At 48.6% G+C, this 24,860-nt stretch overlaps 1 protein-coding gene across 4 annotated transcripts in view; it reads left to right on the forward strand.

Annotated features, from left to right (window-relative positions):
* Positions 9,520–24,860, forward strand: part of GATAD2A (GATA zinc finger domain containing 2A) — a 98,943-nt gene continuing 83,602 nt past the window's right edge. For 3 of the 4 annotated variants that reach the window (XM_018051492.1, XM_018051496.1, XM_018051497.1), the window contains exon 1: positions 9,520–9,849. The gene's annotated coding sequence lies outside the window, so the exon portion shown is untranslated. Of the gene's footprint in view, positions 9,850–24,056; positions 24,178–24,860 lie in introns of those variants that run through there. The other variant, XM_018051493.1, reaches the window with a different exon arrangement.

Raw genomic sequence — 24,860 nt, forward strand, 5'->3', positions numbered from 1 at the left:
AACAGCCATGGACCATGCCGGGGGTTGCCCTATGGAACACCCACATGCCTGGGATACAGAGTACAGGGCCAGGTGGGTTTTGCACACAGACAGACCCCAGCATCAACTCGGACCCCATGGTGAAACGAGGAGCCCACAGCCACGTCATCTCTCTGGATTCTTCCAACCTTGAAATTTTACCTCAGGTCTCACAGCTGCACCCTCAGTGAGGATAATAGGTTAGTGCTGAGCACACTCCCCTCCCTTCTCATAATTCTCATGAAAAAGGCCAGAATCTATATTTGGTCACCCCAGAAACCTCCCCACACAACACAATACATAACCGGATGCAGGGATGTCGAAGGCGTTTTGATCAATGCCCTGTGGGCAGCTAACGAGTTGGGGCACCCAAAGGAATCACCAGTTCAAGGTCACAATTTGGGGCCAAGGTGGATTTTTGAAGCTGGTTAATCCCTCACTCCCAAGCCATACCAGACTCTAAGCTTCATGTCTGACGAGCTCCTCCAAAGGCAGTAGGCTGTGGGGTTGTGTGAAGTGAATTTCAAACCTGAGCTGACTGCTGCCGGGGGGCCCGGGCACATGGAAGATACTCTGACCCTTGGGGATAGGTTTATAATATGGGAGGATTGGTCATTGATCTGAAATTCAAATCTAACTGGGCGGCCTATGTTTTCATTTGCTAAACGTGGCCACCCTGGTGGTTCAATAACATCTTTGAATAAAAGAACGTAGTCATGAAACCAGAAAGCTGGAAGATTACTGAATCCAAACCAGGAATTTTACCAGTAGGAAACAGAGCTCACAGAGCCTTGTAGCATGCTTGCTTCTCCCCATCAGAATAAAATCCCATTTCCTCGCCGGCCTTCAAACATCAGCCGCTCTCTCCCACTTAATCCCTGCCCACCCGCTGCTGGTTGTTCTCTGCCGAGCACTGCTCCCCTCTGTCCAGAATGCTCATCCCCAGGCTGAGTCCTTGTTAAGACTCAGATCTCTCAAATCTACCTGCTCACAAGTCTCCCACCCCGTCCTGGTCAGAGCCCTTTCCAGTCACTATGTCGCATCCCCAGTTACTTTTCTTTTTATTGGCTGCTCCACGTGGCCTGCGGGATCTTAGTTCCCATATTAGGGACCCTAACCCTCTGCAGTGGAAGCGCAGAGTCATGATCAGTGGACCACCAGGAAAGTCTCCCCAGTTACTTCATCAACATCTTTAATGGTTGAAATCGCCTTGTTCACCTTGTTGTCAGTCTGTCCCTCCCCACTCGACCTGCTCACCACAGCATCCTGAACTCCAAGACCACAGGCCTGTGATGGCTCCAGTGGAGAACCTGGGCCCTTGCGCTGAAATTCTGGCCACAGCCCCACCTACCCCTAAGCTGCAAGCTGCTGGCTGTCTGCATCATTTGGAACAGGAGTGAAGGTTCCCAGACAGGGGGCACTAGTGACTCCTGCGCTAGGAAGAAGATACATTTGTTGCCAGAACTAAGCCGAAGTTGTCACTTGGCCATGTCTAACCCAAGACGTAGAAATACCCCTGCTCCAAGGATCCAGGAACTTTTTCCCCTCAGGCCCCAATGCAGGGATTTCTAGGGCTTTCTATTTGTTGTTGTTCAATCACTAAGTCATGTGGGACTCTTTGCAACCCTTTCTATACTGAAGAGCAATGTTGGGCTAAGGGTGCTCAGTTCTCAGAAACATTCTAGAACAGTCCCAGGTCACTGATTGAGGGGGCAACTTGAAAACTGCCCACCAGAACACTTGCTTTAAAAGATCAGAGTGTGTGATGCTGTGTGTATGGAAAACCAAAGTGGACCCTGTACATCTGTGTGTGGGATAGAACCTCTGTGGAAGGACATTCAAGAGACTGGTGACAGTAGCTACCTACGGGGGAGGGGCAGCAGGCCGGAGGGTCAGGGTCAGGGAGAGATGCCTTATGCCTGGTGCCTTTGCCCACTGCTCTAACCCCACCGTGCTCAGCCCTCCTTAGGGGCCCATCAGGTATTTGTGGAATAAATGAATATACCAACGAATGAGGGAACTTTTGAAAGGTTATTTGTCCAAAAGAACAAAATAAGATGGAGGCACTAAGTATGCTCTTTCATTCCATCCCCACTGCTCATCCTGCTACCACCCAATGCCAGCCCCATGCCCGCCATAAAGGAGGAAGAGGGGAGCATCCGAGCTGACCAGACACACCCCTATAGTTCCTGTATGTCTGGGAGAACGTCTTTCTCCAAAGTCTCTTGTCCTTGCTTCAGCAACAGCACAGAAGAAAATTCTCATAAAGACCAGGCCCTTGGTGAGCAGATGTGTGAGAGGCTCACTTGCAGCAGGAAGCAGTAGAGCCTGGCAGGGTCCGGGTGGGAGCCAAAGTCAGGGAACCCTGATGGCTGCTTCCCTGCAGACGGGCCTGGAGGCCTTAACATGGAGGCAGGAAGCAGCCGGGCAGTGACAAAGAAACTCCCCTCACAAAGACACGTGAGTGACCCACAGGGCAGGGCCCGTGACTGCCCAGAGCTCCCTGGGGACTCCTGAATTCCACTCAGGACAGGAGATGGGACGCCACTTGCTCTTCCACTGGAGTTTAGAAACCGCTTGAGTGCAGCGGATCTCTGTGGACTTTGGGATTCAGGCTGGCTCTGCCAGGGGATTGGCTCAGCTCTCGCCTTGATGCCGAGCTTTCTCATGTCATACCCTCTCTGCACTCTGCATTTGGGAAACTGAAGATGGACTAGCTGATTGCTTAACTTCCTCTCAGTTCTGACAGTTCTTAACACGCTATTATCTACATGAAGATGTGAAGGGGAGAGATGAGCAGGCATTCAGAAAAAGCGGATGACCCAGGCATTTGTTGTTCAAGCATTGTGTGTGTATATTTTTATTTTTGGCCGCACCACGTGGCATGTGGGATCTTAATTCTCCGACCAGAGATCAAACGCTGCAGTGGAAGCATGGAGTCTTAAACACTGGACCATTAGGAACGTCTCCACTGTGTATATATTAAATGTGTGTATGTATCTATTATAAGTATTAGTATTTTGAATAATGTAGTTCTGTCCTTTAGGAATGTATTATCTAGTGGAGAGAGAGAGGGAGGGAGAGAAGGACGAGAGAGGAGGAAAAGGAGGGAGGAAGAGAAGAAGGAAAGAAGGAAAGGCAAGCCAGCCTACATACTCTCTGTAGTTACTTAATATAAAATGTACAAAAATGAGGATTATAAACAGAAAATATTAGTTATCAATATGCTTATTGCCCTAGTAGGTGGAAATACTCTATGAACGTCAGAGATTTTGTTCAGAATTGGAATTTACACCTAGGTTCTGGTTTTATCTATTTGTGACCCTAGCTGAATAAAAACCCTTGAGCCTCAATTTTCTCCCCTCCAAAATGGGGCAATGTACCTTGATCTCATACAACTTCTGGGAAGCAGAGAGGCAATAAGGGAGGCAGAAGCTGGCTTAGACAGGGCAAATGCCCAGCCAGCCCCATTCAAGCTATGAACCACGTGCTACTGATTTTAAGTTTGCCAGAATATTAACGGATGTTCTTAGGAAAAAGGGCTTCCCTGGTAGCTCAGCTGGTAATGAACCTGCCTGCAATGCAGGAGACCTTGGTTTGACTCCTGGGTCGGGAAGACCCCCTGGAGAAATGAACAGCTACCTGCTCCAGTATTCTGGCCTGGAGAATGCCATGGACAGAGGAGCCTGGCAGTCCATGGGGTCACAAAGAGTTAGACACGACTGAGTGACCTTCACTTTCACTTTAGGAACAAAGGAAACATCCCATGCTCAAGGAGGGTTGTAATATAACATAACAACATGTATCAACAATATTAAAGGCTTAGCCAAATTCTCTGGTTGAAGAAAAGTGTTTTTTTTTTTTTTTTTTTTAAGCAGGGAAACTCATCATAGAATCTCTACTGATATTTTGAGTCATTCTTTTTTCTTTTTTAAGACTGTTCTTTTTTTGATGTGAACTATTTTTAAAGTTTTTATTGACTTTGTTACAATATTGCTACTGTTGGTTTTTTGGCCGCAAGCCATGGGGGATCTTAGCTCCCTGACCAGGGATTGAACCCGCACTCCCTGCGTTGGAAGGTGCAGTCTTAACCACGGAACCACCAGGAAAAGTCCCTTGAGTCATTCTGATGTCTCCTGGAATTCAATGTGGAAAATTTTGTATTAATCAATGTAAGATAGCATTCTTGAAGAAAGCATCCAGGAAGAAACTGTAGCGAAAAGAAGGGGCAAGTAGAGGGCTTAAAACATTGTCAAGAGTCAATCTTTACCTTTGGTGATGGAGGTCATTAAAAAAAATTTTTTTTTCTTCCTGATTTATAAAAGCAATGCAATACAGTCTCTGTAAAAATCAGAGTGTTTTGAGTAGGGTGTCATGTGGTCCATGATTTAAGAGAAATTAGTTGACATTTTGCACACGGTAGTCCAAGCATCTGCGGTAGAAATGGAAATTGCAAAGAGTAGATAGAAAAAGGAGGGCTTCCGCGGTGGTCCAGCGGTTAAAAATCCGCCTGCCATTGCACGGGATACAGCTTCTCCCCACTAACCCCCCGACTCCCGCATAGTTCAGGCGCTATTTGACTTTCTCTTAGGGAATCAGGGGGACATCGTAGGCCAACCTCTTGATTTAGTGGTGTCTATTCTCTTTGGAAACAGGGATTGACTGTCTTTTTAAAAATTGAAGTATAGTTGATTTACAGGGCTCTCCAGGCAGTGCTAGTGGTAAAGAACTCGCCTGCCAATGCAGGAGACGTAAGAGACATGGGTGCGATCCCTGGGTTGGGAAGATCCCCAGAAGGAGGGCACGGCAGCCCAACGTGACTTAGCACAGCACAGAACACATAGTTGATTTACAATGTTGCATTAGTTTCAGGTATACAGCAAAGTGAGTCAGTTATACATATGTATATCTATATATATATCTTTTTTTTCAGATTCTTTTCCTTTAAAGGTTATTATAGGATATTGAGTATAGTTTCCTGTGCTATACAGTAAGCACTTCTTGTTTATCTATTTTTCATATACTAGAGTTAAACTGGGCTTCCACAAACTAAATAAAAAAGAAGACAAAAACAAATAATTTATTTTTTTTAATGAAAAAAAAAAAAAAGGGCTTCCATAGTGGCTCAAACGGTAAAGAATCTGCCTGCAATGCAGGAGACCCTGGCTCAATCCCTGGGTTGGGAAGATTCCCCTGGAGGAGGGCATGGCAATCCACTTCAGTAATCTTGCCTAGAGAATCCCATGGACAGAAGAGCCTGGCGGGCTGCAGTTCGCAGGGTTGCACAGAGTAGCAGCAGCAGGAGTTTTAAATTCAGTGTCTGGGACTAACATACTCCTAACTTATCCCTCCCCAAAGGAACTGGCTTATTACCACCCTTTCCCCGGGAGAATCAAAGCTGATTCCGGTGGACTGGCCAAATGATGCACATTTCAGTAGGCCAGCAACTCAGATATGTGAATCGCATGTGTGTGTGCGTGCTAAGTCGCGTCAGTTGTGTCTGACTCTTTGTGACCCTATGGACTGTCGCCTGCGAGGCTCCTCTGTCCATGGGATTCTCCAGGCACGAATACTGCAGTGGGTTGCCGTGCCCTCCTCCAGGGGATCTTCCTGATGCAGGGATCGAAACTGAGTCGCTCCTGTCTCCTGCGCTGGCAGGCAGGCTCTTTACCACTAGCGCCACCTGGGAAGCCCACGTGGGCTTCAGAGTGCTTGGCAAATCCAAATGAATTAGGCAATCCAAGAATCCTAGGAGGCGATGATGGAGGGGAACTTGACTGTGTGCAGCTGAACTGCCACTCTCACTGAGTGACCCTTGTGGGCTTTAATATTCGTGCTTAGTACCCTTTCTACTCATTGTCAGTTGGTCCTCTTCCTTGTCCAGGACCACAACCCCTAGAGAAGGTCTCTGCAGGGTGGCAGCCCACCAGGTCCTCGTTTTTCTAACTACTGCTGAGGCCTGGCCCTCCTCGCCGCTTGAGCGTTCACCTGGCTCAGTTCCCATTTCCCCATTTGGATGTGAATGTCACTTAGCCAGTTTGCCCACATGATTTCCCAGACCCAGGAAGGGACACGCCTTGATGCAGAAAGATGCAATCACTGCTACCAGTGTGGAAAGGAAAGCCCATCCTTGGTATGAATTGAGTGCTCTTCTTTTTTAATGTCAGAGGCTGTGCTCCTGTCATCCATTTTGGGGGGTCATTTCACTCTCTCCAGTGAATGCCATTGGTGGGTCATTTCACTCTCTCCAGTGAATGCCATTGGTGGGTCATTTCACTCTCTCCAGTGAATGCCATTGGCCTCTGATTCTTCAAAGACGTAATTTTCCAGCCAAACGGGACTCTTGTTTATGCTTAGAATTCCAGATTTCACTGACATCTCTTAATTCAACCAACATTTCCTCCTCTAGGCAATGCTTTTTTTTTTTTAACCTTTTTCCAGAGAATCTGAGAAATTCTGTGCATTCTTAAAATAAAAAGGTGAGATGTAATTATAGGTCCTGACATTTCCAGGGATCAATCTGGAAATTACATTGAGTAGCTCTGAAATATTAATAACCTCACTTCATTTGCAATTTCCCCTTGATAAAGTTAATTTAGGTAGTCTTGACCCTGGTCAAGGGCCCCACTTGCCCTTTGCTCTTGAGTCTGGGGACTCTATTAGAACTGTTTTCAGAAACTTCTCACAATTGCCTGAGAGAGAGATTAGGCCCAGGGATTTCTGGGTTCTTACATGACTCTGCCTTGCACAACGGATCAGGGGCACAGGTCTCCCTCCTTCTCATCTTTCCTGCACAGAGGCCAAAACTGAGATTAAGACAATGCAAGTTTAGGATTCAACCGTAAAGTACCAGTGGGATGTGAACAAGTCATAGTCGCCCTCTGGGCCTCTCAGTTTCTCATGTATAAAATGAAGGGGTTGGACAATGAACTGCTCTTTGATCCCAGTTCAATTCAGAGCTATAAAAGCACTGAGGGATTACTTAAATGAATAAGGCTGTATTCTTGCTCTCAGAAAGCATCCTGGTTAGTGACTGGAATGAAACAAAAAGCTCCCAAGTCCTATTGCACACCAGGTACCACACAAGGCGCTTCGAGCTCACAAACCTCAGTACAACCTTTAGAGAACTGGTGTTCCCTTTTTTGATATGGCTAAGGGAAGTAACTTGGAGTGGGAAATGGTAACCCACTTGAGTATTCTTGCCTGGAGAATCCCATGGCCAGAGGAGCCTGGTGGATTACAGCCCATGGGATCGCAGAGAGTTGGACACGACTGAGCGACTTAGCGTGCATGCAAGGGAATAACTGGCCTAGCTAGAGAGTGACAGGTGTGGGTTTGACCCCAGCTCTGCCAGTCACCATAGTCCAAGGGTTTACTGTCCACCCAGACTGCCTTAGACACTTGTAGAATGTGGCATACAACAGAGGTACAAACAAAGCACTCTGGGAACACGGTGTCTTCATGTTTCCAGAAGTTTCCCTTCCTAGCCAAGGATTCTGTCAGCCTTACCACTTAGATCCAGGCTGAGCTCACTCAGGGAATCAGGCTCCACGGGGCTCTCTGCCAACCCTCCCATCACTCTCTCAGCATTTTTTTTTTTTTACTTTTCTCCCAGGAATGTCAGCTCACTTGTAACAATTACAATAATCCTTTCTACCAGGGAACAGTGCTTCAAGGTTTACAAAGCACTTTCACATCCATTATTTCATTTAATCACTTCCTCCTCTATATTCCTAGAACCTATTCTTGGTATCTCTTTAGTATAACAGTCTGCCTTATCCAATAGGCCTATTTCCCTTTATTGTGTTCATACCGGCTCCCAAGTTCCATCCTACAGTTCAGGTATCCCAGCATCTTGCATATTTCTGTGAATAGGTTGGTGGGGGTGGGGTGGGTGGGAGTGGTAACAGGTTGCCATATTGAATCCTGAGTATTGTGGATCTTTCTCATGCCTGCCTTCTTCACCCCTTCAATTCAATGGATGTCTGGTTGCATGCAAAGGGTATAACTGGGCTCTTTGGGGATAAATCAGGGGAGGAGTTCAGAAGGGCTAAGGGAAGACAGAGGTGAAAGCCTCAGACACCTGGTAGGCCATGGTGATGCTACAGCAGAGTTTAGTTACTGCTTAGTTTTGTCTGGGGACAGGTGAGAAAAAAAGGACTGCTTCTTGGAAGGGCCCCACTCAGTAGAGCAGAAAAGTGGAACTGAAGAGCCCCATAGGGGACAGAATTAGGAAGCACCACAGATTCGACCCTTGAGAAAGAATTGATAGCTGCTTGGAAAAATTCTCATAAAAAAAGAAAAAAAGGGAAGGAGAGCTAAATGGATAACTCTTCTAGGGCAGAGGAGTCAAATGGCTGCAGTTCTTAGGAAAAGAGGAACTCTTTCTCCAACACTCAAACACTGTTTAGAAAAAACGCAGGGAGCACAGCTCCTCGGCAATTATTTAGTAAAAAGGATGAGGGGCCATCAGTTTCCTGCGATTTCTCTCTGGAGAGAGGAAGGGTGCTTTAAGTTCCAAGTTTCTTCTCTGGTGGAAGGAAGGACTTGCAAGTTGTGAATTTCCCGTTATCTTCAGAAATGAAGGCCAAGGACATGCAACACCCACTGCCTCTCACACCAGGGAGGAAGAAGGCCAGTGGCCACCACTAGGGCTCAGAAAAGAGGCAGGGTATGTTGGCTAAATATTCTCCAGGAAAGGCAGTGGGCCCCCAAATTCTCCTTAGTAAAGGGGGCAGGGGCCCGAATCCCTACACGTTTTCTTATAACAAAATCATTCTTATTCTGGCAGTTCTCAGAAAAGTGGGCAAGGCAAGAATCGCTAAAACTCTTCTCAGAAGAGGGGCCAGGGGCAAGATTCCTCAAAGTTCTCCTCAGAAGAGGGTCGAACCCGTGACTCTAGTCAGAAGAGAGCCCAGGTCAACGAATCCCCTGGGGAACAAGAGCTGGCCACAGTTCGCCCAGAGTCCTTAGAGCGCGCCTCATGCGGCCCCGCCCACTGCCCGGCGTAACCGCTCCACGCCCGCCCGGCCTAAGCCGCCTCCGGTGCATTGTGGGTGGGGCGCCCCTGCTGAGCACTGCGGGGAACCCCCTGCCCAGACAGTTGTCGGCCGCTGGGTAGCCGGGCAGAACCCCCCGCCAGTGTCCGAGCAGCCGACCACGGATTGACTCGTCCTCACGCTCCGCCCCTCGCGGTGTTCCTGCCCCGAAGCTAAAGCCCCGCCCCCGAAGCGCCCTGACTGGACCTGAGGTCCGCTCCACTCTCCCATTGGCACATCGCATGTCATTCATCTTGTCCCGCCTCCTCGGGCCCGCCCAAGCCCCCGGCGCGATCCCGAGGGCCAGCCGGCCCGTATGCTCATTGGCCGCCGAATGCTGTCTGTCACGAGGCTGGCCACGCCCCCGCCGGGGCGCGGATCCCGGGAACCCTGGCCGGACCTCATTGGCCTGCGGCGCCGCCACTCGGTGAGACGTGCCTCAACCCGGAAGTGTGAGAGGCGAAATCTGCCTAGCAACCGGGGAAGCCGGGCTGCGAAGCGGGCAATTTCAGTGTGAGACGGAGCGGCGAGACCAAGCGGCGGCTTCGAGCGCTGCGCGGCGGCTCCTCCCGCCCGGGGTCAGCGCCCCGGCGCGCGCACGCGCACCCCCGCTGCCCGAACGCGCTCCGCGCCGCCCGCGCAGTCAGTCGGTCGATCGTCCGTCGTCCTGTCGCCGCCGCGGGCGCCACCCGAGGGAGCTGCCGCCGCGAGACCCAAGCGGACGGGATCCGACTTTGCCACCCGAGGCCGTCTGGGGCCCAGCAGTCGCCCGCAGAGGCGCCGAGCAACTTCGGTGAGTGAGGGGCGGACGCCGCTGGTGGCGGGTCCCCGGCTTCCGGTGCCCCGGGCTTCTCTGGGGCTTCCGCTTCTCCGAGGGGGCCGCTTCCATGCGTGGACCCTCTTGTCGCGGAACCTGCTTCTCTAAGGGACCCTGCCTCTCTGAGGGGGGCCTCCCTTCCCTGAGCGTGCCCCATCTCTTTGAGGGACCTCCTGCTTCGTTAAGGGGCCCGTTTTCTGAGGGCCCCGCGTCTCTGAGACACCTCCTCTGAACTTCTCTAAGGGGACCCCTGCTTCTCCGAGGGGTTGCTTTTATGGGGACCGCCTCCCTTTCTGGGACCGACCCCCATCTTCACTGAAGGACCGCCACTTCTCTGAGGAGATATCCCTGTTTCTAGAGGACCCTGCCCCTCAGTTCTCTGGGGGACCCCCACCTCTGTAAGGAGATCCCTGCTTCTCTGAGCTGTTGTCCCACTGAGTACTGTGTTCCTTTTTTGCCCTTGCTTTTTTGAGGCGTCCCCTACTTTTCATGGGTTCCCCTTCCCCCCTACCTTTCCGCTTCGCTCTCCCTGCTTCTCTGTCCCATTTCTCTGGGTGGCCTCCTCCTTTCCCCATGTGGCCCTCCTCAACTAATCTGAGGTGTTCCTACTTCTGTCAGAATCCTTCTTGGAGGTGTTCCCCACTTTTTTGAGTTGTCCCCACTTTTGATGGGACCCCTAACTTTTTGATGAGTACCTCCATTTTCTTGAGGGGGCCCACTACTCCAAAGTGCTCATATTAATGACTGGACCCTTATTTGTCTGAAGAAATGTTCCCCACTTTTCCAAAACAGTTTCCATTTTGTGGGGGACTCCTACTGATCTATGGGTGCCGCAGGGTTTGGAGGGGTCCCTGGCTTCTCCAGAGGTTCTCTTCCTAAAATGAAATGTCCCACTTTATTAGGCTCCTCACATCCCTGAAGTGTGCCTCCACTCTTTCAAGAAACCCCCTCTCTGATTGAAGAGGGAATGAGTTTCTTCACTTCTCTGAAGGGTCCCCCTCCATTCCCAGGGGTTCTCCTTCCACTTGCCTGAGGACATTTCCCCTTTCCTAAGGTTTCCCTCCTGATTCTCTAATGCAAAAACTCTTTGCATTAAAACTCACTTTTCCTTTGAGACCCCGACTTCAGACCCCTGTTTCTGTTTTTGGTACTCAACTTCTCTCTGTTCTGGAAGGAGAGATCAGAAATATGCCCCTCCCACCTTCAGTCTTCTTTCTGGCCAGATTAGGGGTATTCTCTGAATTTTACCTCAGCTTCAGGGGACCTGGAGGAATTTGTGGCTGGAAGGGAAATTGAGAGACAGGCAAAAAACAAAACTCTGTTTTCTCTTATCCTTTAAGGCCTGCTAGATTTTGGGGAGCAAGAGCTGTTGTCAGATGACAACTGTGGTTACTCCATGTTTGAGTCATGGGGCCACTACAGTGTTGTCAGGCCAGTGCAGAGACAGGATGGACAGGCCTGGAGCACTGTACCCCATTATCACACCTTCATGTTGTGGGACTGACCCACTTCCGGTCCCATCCTCAGTCCTCCTCTGCACGCTAGAACTCACCCCCCACCCCTGCAAAAGGAGAAGAAAAAAATAACCGCTCATTCAGGTCTTCCTGCTGTGTTTTCTCTCCTGAGGTCGACTCATTTACCCCTTGATCTCTAGTGGATCTTCAGTTTGTGGGACACTCTGGTTTGAAAGGCAAGGCAAGAAGCAGGAAATGGGTCACCTTCGATCAAGGAAGGGAGGAAGGGAGGCAGAGAACAGGGGATTTGAATTCATTTCTCTAAGTTAGGTGACTTCAGCTTGGCTCAAAGGAAGTTTTTACGTGGCTTTTACAAATCTCATGTGTACTTTATTTTAGTGGCCCACCCTGAATTCCAAGTTCACTCCAGTAGCTAATTTTATCTGTTTTGCCAAACGCAGAGCTCTCTGGAGCCCAAGTTGATGAATGCTGGCATTGAGAGATGGTCCAAAGGACAGGAATGAACTCAATTTGAAACCTGAGTAACTTGTAACCACTTCGTGTCCATGCACAAGTCTCAGGCTAAAAACATGGGGAGAAATGTTCCTGAAGTTCCGAAACATAGGCTGAACTTGTTTGGTTTAGCGTTTCAACCAGCTCTTCCCTCTGACTCTGCTAAAACTGCAGTTCACTTTACAGTTTGACTTAAGACTGTCTCTCTCCTGTTCATTTCCATCTGGGTCTTGCTTAATTTGCGTCCTTTGTGAAGACTCCTGCCGAGGCTATAATTTGAGTTCTAAATCTGTCGGTGGACCATGTGGACACAAGTTTCAACTCGAGCTATTTTCTTCTGTGGAGAAGGGCTTGGAGAGTTTCCTGGGCCCTCTGCTCCTGCAGTAGTCAAGTCCAGGCAGGAAGCTGTCCCAGACCTGGTTGCTTCTCTGCTGCCTCTTCCTGGTCAGCTGTAGGCACTGCCCTGAAGGGAAAAGGAAGATGGTGGGGAACTCGGGGCTTAAGATGTCCTGAGATAGGACAGAGAAGTGCTGGCACATGTTTATTATTTGAAATGAAGCCCACAGGACCAGCAGGGTTGGGGAAGGGAGAGCTTTGAAGTGAGAAGGACCTGATTCAGATTCTGGGTCTGTCCCTCCTAGCTGTGTGGCCTTAGATAAGTTTTGGCACAAGATCAGCACATTACTAAGTATTTGAGGGGGGTCACATCTCCGTGAACATGTGTGAAAGTGCCTGCAAATGGGGAAGTGCTTCCCAGATGTGTGAATGAATGAGTCTAGGATAATGAGCCGGAGGCAGCCAGCGCAGCACCTAGCACGTGGTTGGTGTGCAATAAAGGTTGGTTGTTGTGCTCAGGAGACTATGGTTCTGGCCTGGACTCCCAGACCAGGAAGTGTTTGATATTTTGCCAAGGCTAAATATGCCTGAAGAGCAAAGAGAAAGAAACTTGTCTCTTGCAAAATCCACTGCCTATCTGGGTCTAGCATTTTTTCTGTTTTCAGATAGCAGTTGTGAGATAGATTGGCTTTGTGGCAGGGGTTTGTGTTTGCCTTGGCCTTGCTTTCTCCCTCTGTAAAATGGGGTAACCTATGAGTTAAAGACAAGGAGATATATTACTATAATTAGACCACAGGCTGGATAGAAGATTATTACAAACTTGAATTGTGGGAAGAAAAAGAAAGTGACCCATATAGGAACCTAGGCCCGATTTTGGGACTGCTTGACTGAAGGATATGCAACCTGATAAGTGATCTTTTCTTACATTAGAACCTTGGAAGATGAACCATTCTTTTTGGGTAATGGATCAGATTTGGGGACAGACAACTGCAAACGTGATGTACAAAGGCATTTGTTGCCACACAATAATAGTACATTGAGTGTGTAGCGTAGTGCCCATGAGATCAGAATTCACCTTGTGGTCCCAAATATCCAGAGGACTGTGGAGATGCTAACTCAGCCTCTGCAGATGAGGACTGGAATGAATGGGCAGGACACTTGTTTTCTTCTTAGCAATTAGTGGAAGCCTTAAAATTGGGCCTGATGAGTTGGGCTCAGCCTTTTTCACTTATTCATGTGGGGACAGATGGCACTTGTCCCTGATAGCTACAACCTGGGTTGCCGGGGAATAGTGAGTGAGAAATCTGAGCTAGGCCTCCGCTGCATTGCCCCCAAGTTAGAAGAAAAGGGTTCCCTCCAAAAAATATCCCCTCGCCCTTCCTCTGCCCTCCACTCCCTCTCTCCCTCTCTCTTTCATACACACACAGTGAATTTAACTGTTGAAGCTAAGAAATATCTGCCAATCTTAAATTTCTCTAAATTCTCTTAAGGACGTTTATTCCATTATATGGGAAAGGAGCAAAGTTTATTATTTTTAAAATATAAAACACAAGGTTAAGAACTTTAAAGGAATTATTATCCCTTCTGAAATTATGTCTCTTATGTACCACAGACTTCACTTTGGTGGATGGTGGCGCCACCATCTCATCTCTTTTATCTAACAGGAAGTTTTTTAAACCTTTTTTTTTTTTTTTTTAAATTGAAAGATCCTTACAGCAATAAAAACCCTTGGATAGTTAGAAATGATATTGATCTAGGTACATTTATTAGATGTAATGTAACGTGGTTATCCGTTGGTAGGCTGCTCTAAAAGGCATGTGGGTCCCAACACTGCCCAGCTTCTAACTCTGGACGATAAACTGTTGATTTATATAACTGAAATAGCTGGGGAAGTCAGGGTTTCCTTCCTGTTGGAGACAGCACTGGGGGCATTAAATCCCTGAGGGATTTTGATGATAAGAAAGAAGCTGACCTCTTTCAAAATTGGGAAGTAACTACTCTATGGAGTTGTTCTATTCAAATGAATGGATGTTATTTTGAATTTCTAGTTTTAAGTTTGACATTATCCTCTCCGCAGACTGTCTGCCTTTGTCTGTATGGATCTGTTGCTTGGATATGAATTTATCCCTCCAAACTGGCATATAAGGGACGTTTGAACACTCAAGTAAGGGCTTAATTTGCTACGAGTTTTCCTGTGTGGCCCTAAGGTAGGGTTTTTGTTTTTTAATGTAACTTAAATTGGATTGGAAAATAGGAAGTGTTAGAACTCCTGGCTCGTATAACTTCCTATGCCAGCAAATAATTCAGCAATAAGTGGGAGCCAGTGATGCACCAGGCACACCGTGCTGGGTGCTGGAAGTCTGGCAGTGAGCTGGCTAGAGAGGTGCAGTCAGGCCTCTAGGACCTTACGTCCCTGTCACAGACAAATAAACAAATGAATGAAAGAATTATCTCAGGGCTTCTCTGAGACTATCCCTGGATGTTGAGATTTTGGGGTAGAGTTTCTTGAAGGTTTGGAAATGAAACCTTACTACCCTTCTAATTTCCTCACTGGACTCTTGTTTTCTGTTTCCTCCCTCTGAAAGGAGGCAGAAATTATGGTGTTTTCCCAGTTGATTGTTGGCTTTTGGCACTAGTTGATCCAGGATGACTGGGGCTATATAGTCTTGGAGAAACAAAAGATTCTGGAATGGTTATTTCCCAGAGCATTTTCAGCTTTGCCTCCCCTGAAGCTGGTGGCAGTGTGTTTTTGGAGTCCTGTGGTATTTCTTCATGGCAGTGCCTATTATGCAAAGAGATGCATGCATGCATGCTAAGTTGCTTCAGTCGTGTCCAACTCTGTGCGACCCTATGGACTGTAGTCCACCAGGCTCTTCTGTCCGTGGGATTCTCCAGGCAAGAATACTGGAGTGGGCAGCAGTGCCCTTCTCCAGGGGATCTTCCCGAACCAGGGACTGAACCCGAGTCTCTTCTCTCTCCTGCATGGGCAGGGGTGTTCTTGATCACTAGTGCCACTTGGGAAGCCCAGATATGCAAAGAGATACACAACTCTAAATGTCTTCTTGCCTCATTTGGAATCTCTTAAAAAAAAAAATCAGACAAGGGTAGTACTTGGCTGTTGTTTATGGCAATGGAAAGGTGAGATTTCGAAGAGCTAAGTTGCTTTATCTTGTATTAGTATTCTTGGCGCAGAGTTCCCTCTGCCCTATGGTTCCTTCTTATACTGGGACTGGGGAAGCACTAGTTTGATTTTCCTGTGTTGTGGTCCAGATTTTATGTTAGTCCACGTAGATCAGTCATGTGACAGGTGTTTTTCTTAAGTAAGTGTATTTGTGAGGGGTGGAGCCAGAGAGCAGGGGTGAATACTCATTCAGGGCCCAGGTTACAGGGGAGAAGGAGCATATTACAAGGAGTTCCTGGTAGTCTTCTTTTCCTTTCTCTCCACCCAAGTACTGACTCCTGAGGTGAAGAGGAAAGCCGAGGCCGGAAGTGGGCGTGGACAAGTATTGCAACTGTGCACGTGATCAGACTCCCACCTCTGGGCTCTGCTGCCCTTGGGAAGTGGATGCTTGTTCTCTCTTTACTTCCTGTTCCCCGCCCTCCAGGCTACATTCTTAGGCTCCAGTGTGAGCATAGAAAACATGTTAGGCTCTCACTTTTTGCTCAGTAAGCTGCTGTCAGAGCTGGGAGCTAGTGGACCTACACTTAGCAGGGGCCCAGCACATGTACCCACAGATTCAGGACTGTCTGGCTGGGTGGTTAACAGGACAGTTTCCTGTTGCATTATCACAGGGTTCCCCGCAGTAGCTTGCCTGCAAAAGGCTGCTCTGGAGATGTGTATAGAACTTACGGAAGCAGACAGTAGATAGATCCTTCTGCAAGAGTGTGTTCTTGGATAACTGTTTGCTGTTATTTGTCTTTACTGCTTGGTTAAAAGTGCCATGGGAGGCCCTGTGTGCAATAGAAACTTTAGAGCCAGAAAACCAGATTCTGCCACTTGCTGGCTCTGTGCCCTTAGGAAAGTGGCCTAACATTGGAGCCTCAGTCTCTTCATTTGCTGGTGGGGATGGTAAGCACGAAGCAAGCAGCCAGACTGTTGTAGGTGCCTAGTAAAGGTAGCTTCCTAGGTGGCTCAGTGGTAAAGAATCCGCCTGCCAATAAAGGCGATCCTCTGGAGGAGGAATGGCAACCCACTGCAGTATTGTTGCCTGGGAAATCCCATGGACAGAGGAGCCTGGCAGGCTACAGTCCATGGGGTTGCAAAGAGTCGAACACGACTTAGCAACTAAACAAATTGTTATAGAATCATATCAAGGCTGGCTGTTCCTCTTGAGGTTGGCACCCGATGGCTACCAATGGCAGTTAATACTGCCCAACAGCAAACCAGTCCATGTTGGGCCACAGGCTGCTGTTTGTGACTGAGGGCCAGTGACCTGGAGCCGCAGTTCTCGTTTTTTTGGCACCAGGGACTGGTTTCACGGAGGACAGTTGTACCACGAACCGGAGGGAAGGAGGATGGTTCTGGGATGATTCCAGCACATTACATTTATTGCGTACTTTATTTCTGTTGGTGCATCAGCTCCACCTCAGATCATCAGGCATTCCCAGAGGCTGGGGACCCCTGATCTGGAGGTTCCTGGATTGGCTGACTTTTCCCAATGGGTTCCCTTAGTTCACTGTAGCGCTATACTGCCCCTGCTGCTGCCACCACCACTGCACCACCCTGGCACACCCTACAGACTTGCCGTGCCTTCTGAAGCATGACAGGGTGACTAGGAGAAAGGCCCAAACTTACACGCTATGTGCCTGCGGTATGTTACAGCGGAAACCTTGCCTTCAAGTCTGATGGGAGTGCTCATTCAGCTTGTTAAGGGTTAGGCGCCTGGCTGGATACAGTGGCCCTCGTGCCGCTAGGAAGAGAGAGGTTCATGAGCTGGAGAGTGCGGCAAAATGCTGCAGCTGGAATGTGGAAGGAGGATGGATTGGGGAGCCTGTGAGGGAAGGGGAATTGGGCAGAGCTACTCTTCAGGTGACTGGGCATTCAGGAGAGGAGCGGCACGGGCATCATCGGGGATGTGAAACACTCTGGTGACTTCTCTTGACCTGAGGTGGCTATGCTCACTTAAAAATCAGTGTTTGAATGGAGCGCCTTTGGCAAGAAAAGCTCAGTTACCTTCAAAAGTAGAGAAAAATGTGTCATAGTAGGATTCAAGATTGAACTATCAAGCTGTATTTAAATTGACCTCTGACTATTTTCAATCATAAACCAGTGGTGGCTAGTGAAATCAGACTGTGCAGACGCTCTTTGTAATAATATGCGGTCTACATGGGGGACAGAGAATGGGGGCTGCTTCTGATTGTTTTTTAATATTTATGTGTTTCAGCTGCGCTGAGTGTTAGTTTGCAGCACGCAGGAGCTTTAGTTGTGGCATGTGGAATCGAGTGCCCTGACCAGGAGTAGAACCTGGGCTCCCTGCGCTGGGAGCGCAGTCTTAGCCACTGGACCACCAGGGAAGTCTCTGCTTTTGAATTTTTTCTTTCCTTTGGGAATTGTCATTAAAAATTTTTTTAAACAAATTGTATTGATTTATTTCTGACTGTGCTGGGTCAGAAACTGCCGCGCAGACGTCCCTCTAGTTGCAGGGAGTGGCGGCTGTGCTGAGTCGCAGCGCTCTGGCTTCTCACCGCGGAAGGCGGCTTCTAGGCCCGCGGGCTTCAGTGTCGCGGCATTTGTCTCAGTGGTTGCAGCTCCCGGGCTCTAGAGTGTGGGCTCAATAGTCGGTGCTCGGGGTTAGTTGCTCTGTGGCATGTGGGATCTTCCTGAGTCAGGGATCGAACCTGTGTCCCCTGCATTGACAAGTGGATTCTCTACCACTGAGCCACTAGGGAAGCCCTAAGCTGGTCTAAAATTCTTAACATGCAGAACAATTTTTTCACTTGCATGACATTTTCAAGGTTTAGGCTTTATATGTATAAAGGTTTCAAGTTTGTATTTATCCTCTTAAAGTATCTATACTGAAGGTTGATTTTTTTTTAATTTATTTTTTTTATTGAAGGATAATTGCTTTATAGGATTTTGTTGTTTTCTGTCAAACCTCAACATGAATCAGCCATAGGTATACATCTGTCCCCTTCCTTTTGAACCTCCCTCCCATCTCCCTCCCCATCTCACTCCTCTAGGTTGATACAGAGCCCCTGTTTGAGTTTCCTGAACCATACAGCAAATTCCCATTGTCTGTCTATTTTACATATGGTGAAGGTTTATTTTTGACCCAAATTTGAAGAAAAGATTTTACTGCTCTCAGACCAGGAGTTGGTGAAATAGTAGGCCTGACTAGGTTAGCATGGAATAGGGCAAGCTGTGAGGGAGAAAACTAGAAAGACCCACCTCATATATTTTCTACAGTAAAATGCTGGGCACCAGCAGAGGCGGCAAGTACTCATCCTATTAGGAAAACTTTCGGAGGAATGTTTTCCTCCATCCTATGTCAACTTGGAAGATCAGCCATTTAATAACTGAGAGAGGGAGGTATGAACTGGATAGCAAGGTTTTAAAATATGTTTTTCTTCATGTCTAAACCAAGGATGTTTATTAGCAAATGAACGATGTGACTAACACTTTCTTTGTTAAGCGGGTTTGAATAGATTTATTTCTAGACTTAAGACTGTCATATAGCACTTTTAGCACTTTTTTTTTTTCCTGGTCGTCTTCTGATTTTTTTCCCTTTTAATTCTTTAATTCATAGAAAACATGGTTCACTGACTAACTTTTCAAAGACTTAAAATAGATCTAAATTAGGTGTGCTTTTTTTTTTTTTTTGTCAGCCATGTATAGACACAAAAGAGATACTCCTTGCCAACTGGTGACACATGCAGATGAAGACGGAGTGGGAGATACACTTCCGGTTCCGGTTCACAGTGATACTTCTTAGCAGTTTGTATTTAACCCTTTAGGGAGGCGTTTGTGCTCAGAACCCTGTAATAGAGGGATATCATCAGGGTCACAGAGACTAACTCCGTGTTGCATTGACACTAAGTGTTCAGAGTCGTGGTTAGAAAGGATACTTAACACATGTTGACAAGGTGGCTCATCTCCAGAGAGCTGTACTTCAGAGAGCTTTCCTGGGATGAGGCAAACAGGAGCTGCTATCTCCCACAAACTCCAAGTCTAGTGTAAAGGTGTTGTGATTGTTTTTAAACAGTGACATTTGTTGTAGCAGCTGTAATGTGCTGGGAGTATAGTATTTTCTTAAAGTACATCCTCTTTTAACTCTTTTCTGGTCCTTGAAAAACGTACCAAAAATATCAGAGTACTAGGGAAATGAAATTCACATGGAAACGAATCTTTTCCGTTCCCAACCCAATTGCTTTGTAATCTCACCATCTGAATATGAATTTGGGGTGAAATAAGAAACTTAAAAATAATCCTCTTAGAGACTGTGGTTATATTGTCTCCAAACTCAATGAAAATAGTTTTCGACTTTAGAGTACTAAAAATGCAAAGTGTGGAAAGCAATCAGTGCTCTTTCTTTCTTTCTAAATAATCTTTTTAAAATTTTATGCTCACATTTCTATGTATGTGTGCATTAATTTTCGGCTGCACTGGGTCTCTGTTGCTGCGTGCGGGCTTTCTCCAGTTGCGTGGAGCTAACGCCTCTCTAGTTGTGTCGCAATGGCTTCTCCTCGTGGTGGCTTTTCTTGTTGCAAAGCCCAGGTTCCAGGGTGTGTGGGCCTCAGTAGTTGTGGTGCACAGGCTTAGTTGCCCCTCAGCGTGTGGAATCATCCCGGACCAGGGATAGAACCCATGCCCCCTGCACTGGCAGCAGATTCTTAACCACTGGGCACCAGGGAAGTCTAGTGTTCTTTGTCATAAGGCTACCTTTTTAAAAAATATATATTTATTTTTTATTTGGCTGCACTGGGAGTTAGTTGCAGCATGCACAAACTTTAGTTGCAGCATGTGGGATCTAGTTCCTTGACCAGGGATCCAACCCGGGCCCCCTGCGTTGGGAGCTCAGAGTCTTAGCCATTGGACCACGAGGGAAGACCGCCTTTAAAAAAAAAACGTTGGCGAGCTTCTTAGAATACAAGTTGGAGCTTAGTATCATTGTTTGATTTCGGTAATCTAAAAATTGGTTAAAGTCTTCATAACTAGGCCTGCTTAGCTTGTGAATTTAAGCATTCTGAGAGAAAGCCAACTAGAAAGTTTAAAGGATAATGAATCCACCCCTTTTCAGCCCTTCCTGCACCAAAGCCACTCCAGGAGTAGCCAGCTCTGGCCCCCTGCCTCTGCTATTCTCGGTGCCTAGGATGTCCATCCATTAAGAGCTGGCTCAAATGTCACATCCGCAGAGATTTCCCAGAGCCCTTCCCAGGGAGGGGAGCAGTCCTTTCCTGTGGGTCCTGTCTTTTCCTACGAATGCATTTTCTGCATTGAAATCATTCTGAGTCTTTCTGTGCCACCAGCCTGTGAACTTGTGGAGCTGGTGCCTCTGGGCTCCCCAGCCTACAAAATCCAGTTCTTATTCATCACATAAGACATCTTAAATTTTTGTCCACCAGAAACTTCAAAGAAATTTTCTGGTTAAAACCCAAAAAGTACAGTACCTTAAACATTCAGTAGGTGATGCTACTCCTTTTCAGTCAGTTTCACACTGCTTTGGAGCCTTTGACCAATTTCTGCTGTGTAAACGAGGACACGAACATGGAATTTGGCCCAAATTTCTTTTCGTCAGTCCCTCTGTTGTACAGGAATTTAGCTCAGATGGTGTTTGGAAGTTTATCTATTAGTACATTAGAGAGATAATTAGAATATTTCTTCAGTGGTTAGGGTGGAAGGAGGCTTGGCTATTATTAGCAAGGATCTGAAGGATATGAAGTGAATTTGGCAGAAAATTTTGTTTAACGTAATAACAGAAGTGTTTTTATGGTAACTGGCATCTATAAGTATAAGTGACTGCCTTGTTCTTAGGGCAGAGGGAGAAGCTTCGAGAGAGACATAGCTCTGGCCCTACTTGTCTGTTAGTGTTTTCAGTTTTAGAATGGCATCTGAAGGTGACTGCAGCATACTTCTTAATCACCAGCTGAAGTGCTTGTTGTTTAGTCCACTACTGTGGCACAAGGCCTCAAAGCCAAGCAGCATCAGCATTCACCCACCTGAGCATCTGGGACCCCAAACAGGTCTGGATTCACCATCACTTTTTCCGTCTACACACTTGGTCCTCTCTTCCTATCACAAAATAAACCATTTCACCCTTTGCCGGCCAGAGAAGTTGGCACTATTCTTTGGAGGACCACCTGTCACCAGTTCCCATCTCAGTCCACGCGGCCATGTCATTACTGCGTCACAGCTGATGCCTTCCTCTTTAAAACAGGATGGTTATCACCTGGGTGATTTACGCAGGGTTTGCTCAGATTCTGGGATCCCTATGTCAGGCTCAAGCCTTGGATCTCCCACCTGACCACACTTTGCTGTGTCTGTGTTTAATCAAGTAGGATTAATCACGACCCAGTTGAGGAGCATTGAGGTAATATTTTGCTTGTATTGCTTTAATATACATCATCTGATTAATTGTTGAGTAAAGCAGTTCTCAAGATACAGAGCTGCCAAATTAGAGTGAAAATCATATTTGCTTTAAACTACCTTTGCCTCTGGGATCAGGGATTTTTCTGCATTCCTTTACCCAGTTACCTGTTTGAGAATAAACTGTTTTTGTTTGGTTTTTGAATTTGAACATTTAAATTTCTTTGTAGCAAAGCAAATTGTTGACAAAACTGAGTCAGGCAAGGTGTCTGCTCAACAACTTGTATTTTGTATCATTTTTAGTTTGAGGAATGCTTCTCTTTTCCCTGGAGAGGTTGTATCAGATGTTGGCTTTAAGCCCTTGGAAGATTTTTTGGGTGGAAGCAGCAACAAAAAGTTGCCAGTTAGGTATGGAACTCACAATTAAAATGGGCTTTTTTGAACTTCTTATTGAGGTGGTGGGGGGGACATGGCAGAAAACTTTTTATTTGTAAAACTTACTCTACATTGTTTTTAAAGTTTGGGGTCAAGACCAGTCATGGGTCAGAATTACATTGATTCTTTTTAAAAAAATGAAGTAGAAAAATATCACTACATTTCAAGTGGTAAAGGTATGTTTGGTGAAACTTTGTTTCACTTGATGAATATGTATCAGGATGTGTTATCTAGGTGTCTCATCATGAATTATTTGTATTAATGCCATAAAAAGAGCTTCCCTGGTGGCTCAGAGGGTAAAGCGTGTGCCTGCAATGCAGGAGACCTGGGTTCGATCCCTGGGTCAGGAAGATCCCCTGGAGAAGGAAATGGCAACCCACTCCAGTATTCTTGCCTGGGGAATCCCATGGACAGAGAAGCCTGGTAGACTTACAGTCCACGGAATCACAAAGAGTTGACACGACTGAGCGACTTCACTTTCATAAAAAGAACTTGGGAAGGGCCTTTTTTGGTGATTCTTCAGAACTTCCTCCTGGCAGAGAATTCGAATTCTGGTTCTGGTCTGGTCTGATTTCTGGTAGGGCCGAGTTCCAGTCCTCCCTTCTCTGGAGGCCCAGGGAAAAGTCCCATAACACCTGGGTATCTGTAGGTGGCAGGAGACGTCTGTAAGGCCACCCCTTTCGCTGCCCGCACCACCCCCCCCCCCCCCCCCGCCCGCCTCCTCCCCCTTCTTTCAACCTGGCTTCCTTTCCTCCCTTGAAATCTTTGATGTTAGTACTTGGATCTGAAGTTCTGTGTCTCTATAGGAGGTTTTCTGAGAGACTGTATTCTTGTATTTAAGGGCTTCCCTGGTGGTGCAGAGGTTAAAGCGTCTCCCTGCAATGTGGGAGACCTGGGTTCGATCCCTAGGTCAGGAAGATCCCCTGGAGAAGGAAATGGCAACCCACTCCAGTATTCTTGCCTGGAGAATCCCATGGACGGAGGAGCTTGGTGGGCTACAGTCCACGGGTTGCAAAGAGTCGGACACGACTGAGCGACTTCACTTTCACTTTCAGAACCTAACCTTGATATTGAGAGCTTCTTATAATACAAGATATTTTATTTTCTCTAGGAAAATTGTGTTTTGCCTTATGTAGTTGAATATCTCCAAAGCCCATCCTCTTGGGTTAGACTGCCGTGTTTCCTCCACATCACTGCAGAAGGAAGGGCGCAGATTTGTTTTCTTGGGAGGTTTCACCTTCTCGAAGCACGGGGCAGATTGGGAGGTAACTGGAGAAGAGCAGTCATCTCTTAGGTGTTAAGTGGGTGGGTCTGGCGCTTACTTTGTAGAACTCTCTTTACTGAGCTGGAGGAATTATGGTTTCCCCGATCCCCTGAAGGGGAACTTCTGTGTGTCGACCCCGCGGGGGTGGCATTCTAACCTCGGTTTTCAGAAGCAGTTGCTCGATGTCTCGCAGCCCAGTTGGAGCGAGGTCAGCAGTGAGCGCGCCATGAGTCAGCCCTGGGCGCGGCCCGCTCGGCTGGGCCGCGCGGGTGAGCTGGCGACGACCCTTCGGCGCTGCTACAGGAGCACGCCCGAGCCCTCGTGGGAAACCGGCGCACTGGGCAGGGCGTCCCGGAGGGGCGGTGCTTCCGGGGCGGTACCGGTGAGCTGACCCCGCCCACCACACAAGACCCCGCCCACCAACAGCCTGGCCCCGCCCAGCCGGGCGCGGGCGGGCGGCGTCGCCTTTAAGAGCTCCCCGGTGTTTTGGGGGCCGCGGGCCGGGCGCGCTGACCTGGTGCGCATGTCCCGGGCGGTGACGCCGGCGCCGGGCTCCATGTGTGCGGCCGAGGGGCGCATTATCTGGCCGGCGGCGCGGGCGGGCGGGCGGACCGGCGGAGCGAGCGCCGCGGGCCCGGGCGGCCCCACAGGCGGAGCGAGCGCGCGCGGCCCAGCGCCCCCAGCCCCTCGGCCGCCCGGCCCCGCAGGCGACCCCGACCCCGGCCCCGCGGCCCCTTGAATCCGCACACTGTCCTAGGGCCCGGCCGGCCCGCGGCCCGGTAAGTTCCGGACCAAACTTGGCTGGGGGCGGGGGCTGGGGTCATGGCCGGGGTCGCGTGAGGGAGACTGGAGCGGCTGGGGCGGTGTGGGCTGGGCAGGGTCGGAAGGTCTGGGGGCTGTGAGGGACCCCGATGCGAGCGTGGAAAAGTAAGAGCGAGCGAGTTCTACTCCTTGTATTCCGGGAGCGTCTTCCTTGCGCTGCCCTGGAAAGTTCCGCGCTCCGACGCCGCCCGGGCACGTGGGGGCCGGGCCGGGCGGGGGTCCCAGAAAGTCGCGGCGTCGCCCCTCTTCCTCTTGCGCTTCCTCTGGAGGTCAGAGTCGGGGCCAGGTCGTGAGGTGCAGCTTCCGAGCGGCCGGGACGGGCATGGGGGCAGTGGCACGTGGGCGCGCGGGGCGGGGGTCCCGGGCGGGAGACGAGGGTCGCGGGCAGGTCGGGCCGCGGCGCTGAACCCCGCGGCGACGGCGACGGCGGCTGCGGATCCCGTGTCAGAATAAGAGTCCCCGCGCGCCCACGCCTGCAGGGCTGGCCCTCCCCCCGGCTCGCGCCCTTCCTGCCTGACCCCGGGGAGCCACGGGACCCTTCCCCCTCTCTGGATTCCTGCCTTTCTCAGGGCCTTATACTTTAAATTTGCCTCTCCATCTAGGCGTTGGCTGTGTTGATATCTTTTTTCCCACCTGGAAA

The sequence above is a fragment of the Capra hircus genome, chromosome 7 (genome assembly GCF_001704415.2).
Source record: "Capra hircus breed San Clemente chromosome 7, ASM170441v1, whole genome shotgun sequence".
NCBI classification, from domain to species: domain Eukaryota; kingdom Metazoa; phylum Chordata; class Mammalia; order Artiodactyla; family Bovidae; genus Capra; species Capra hircus.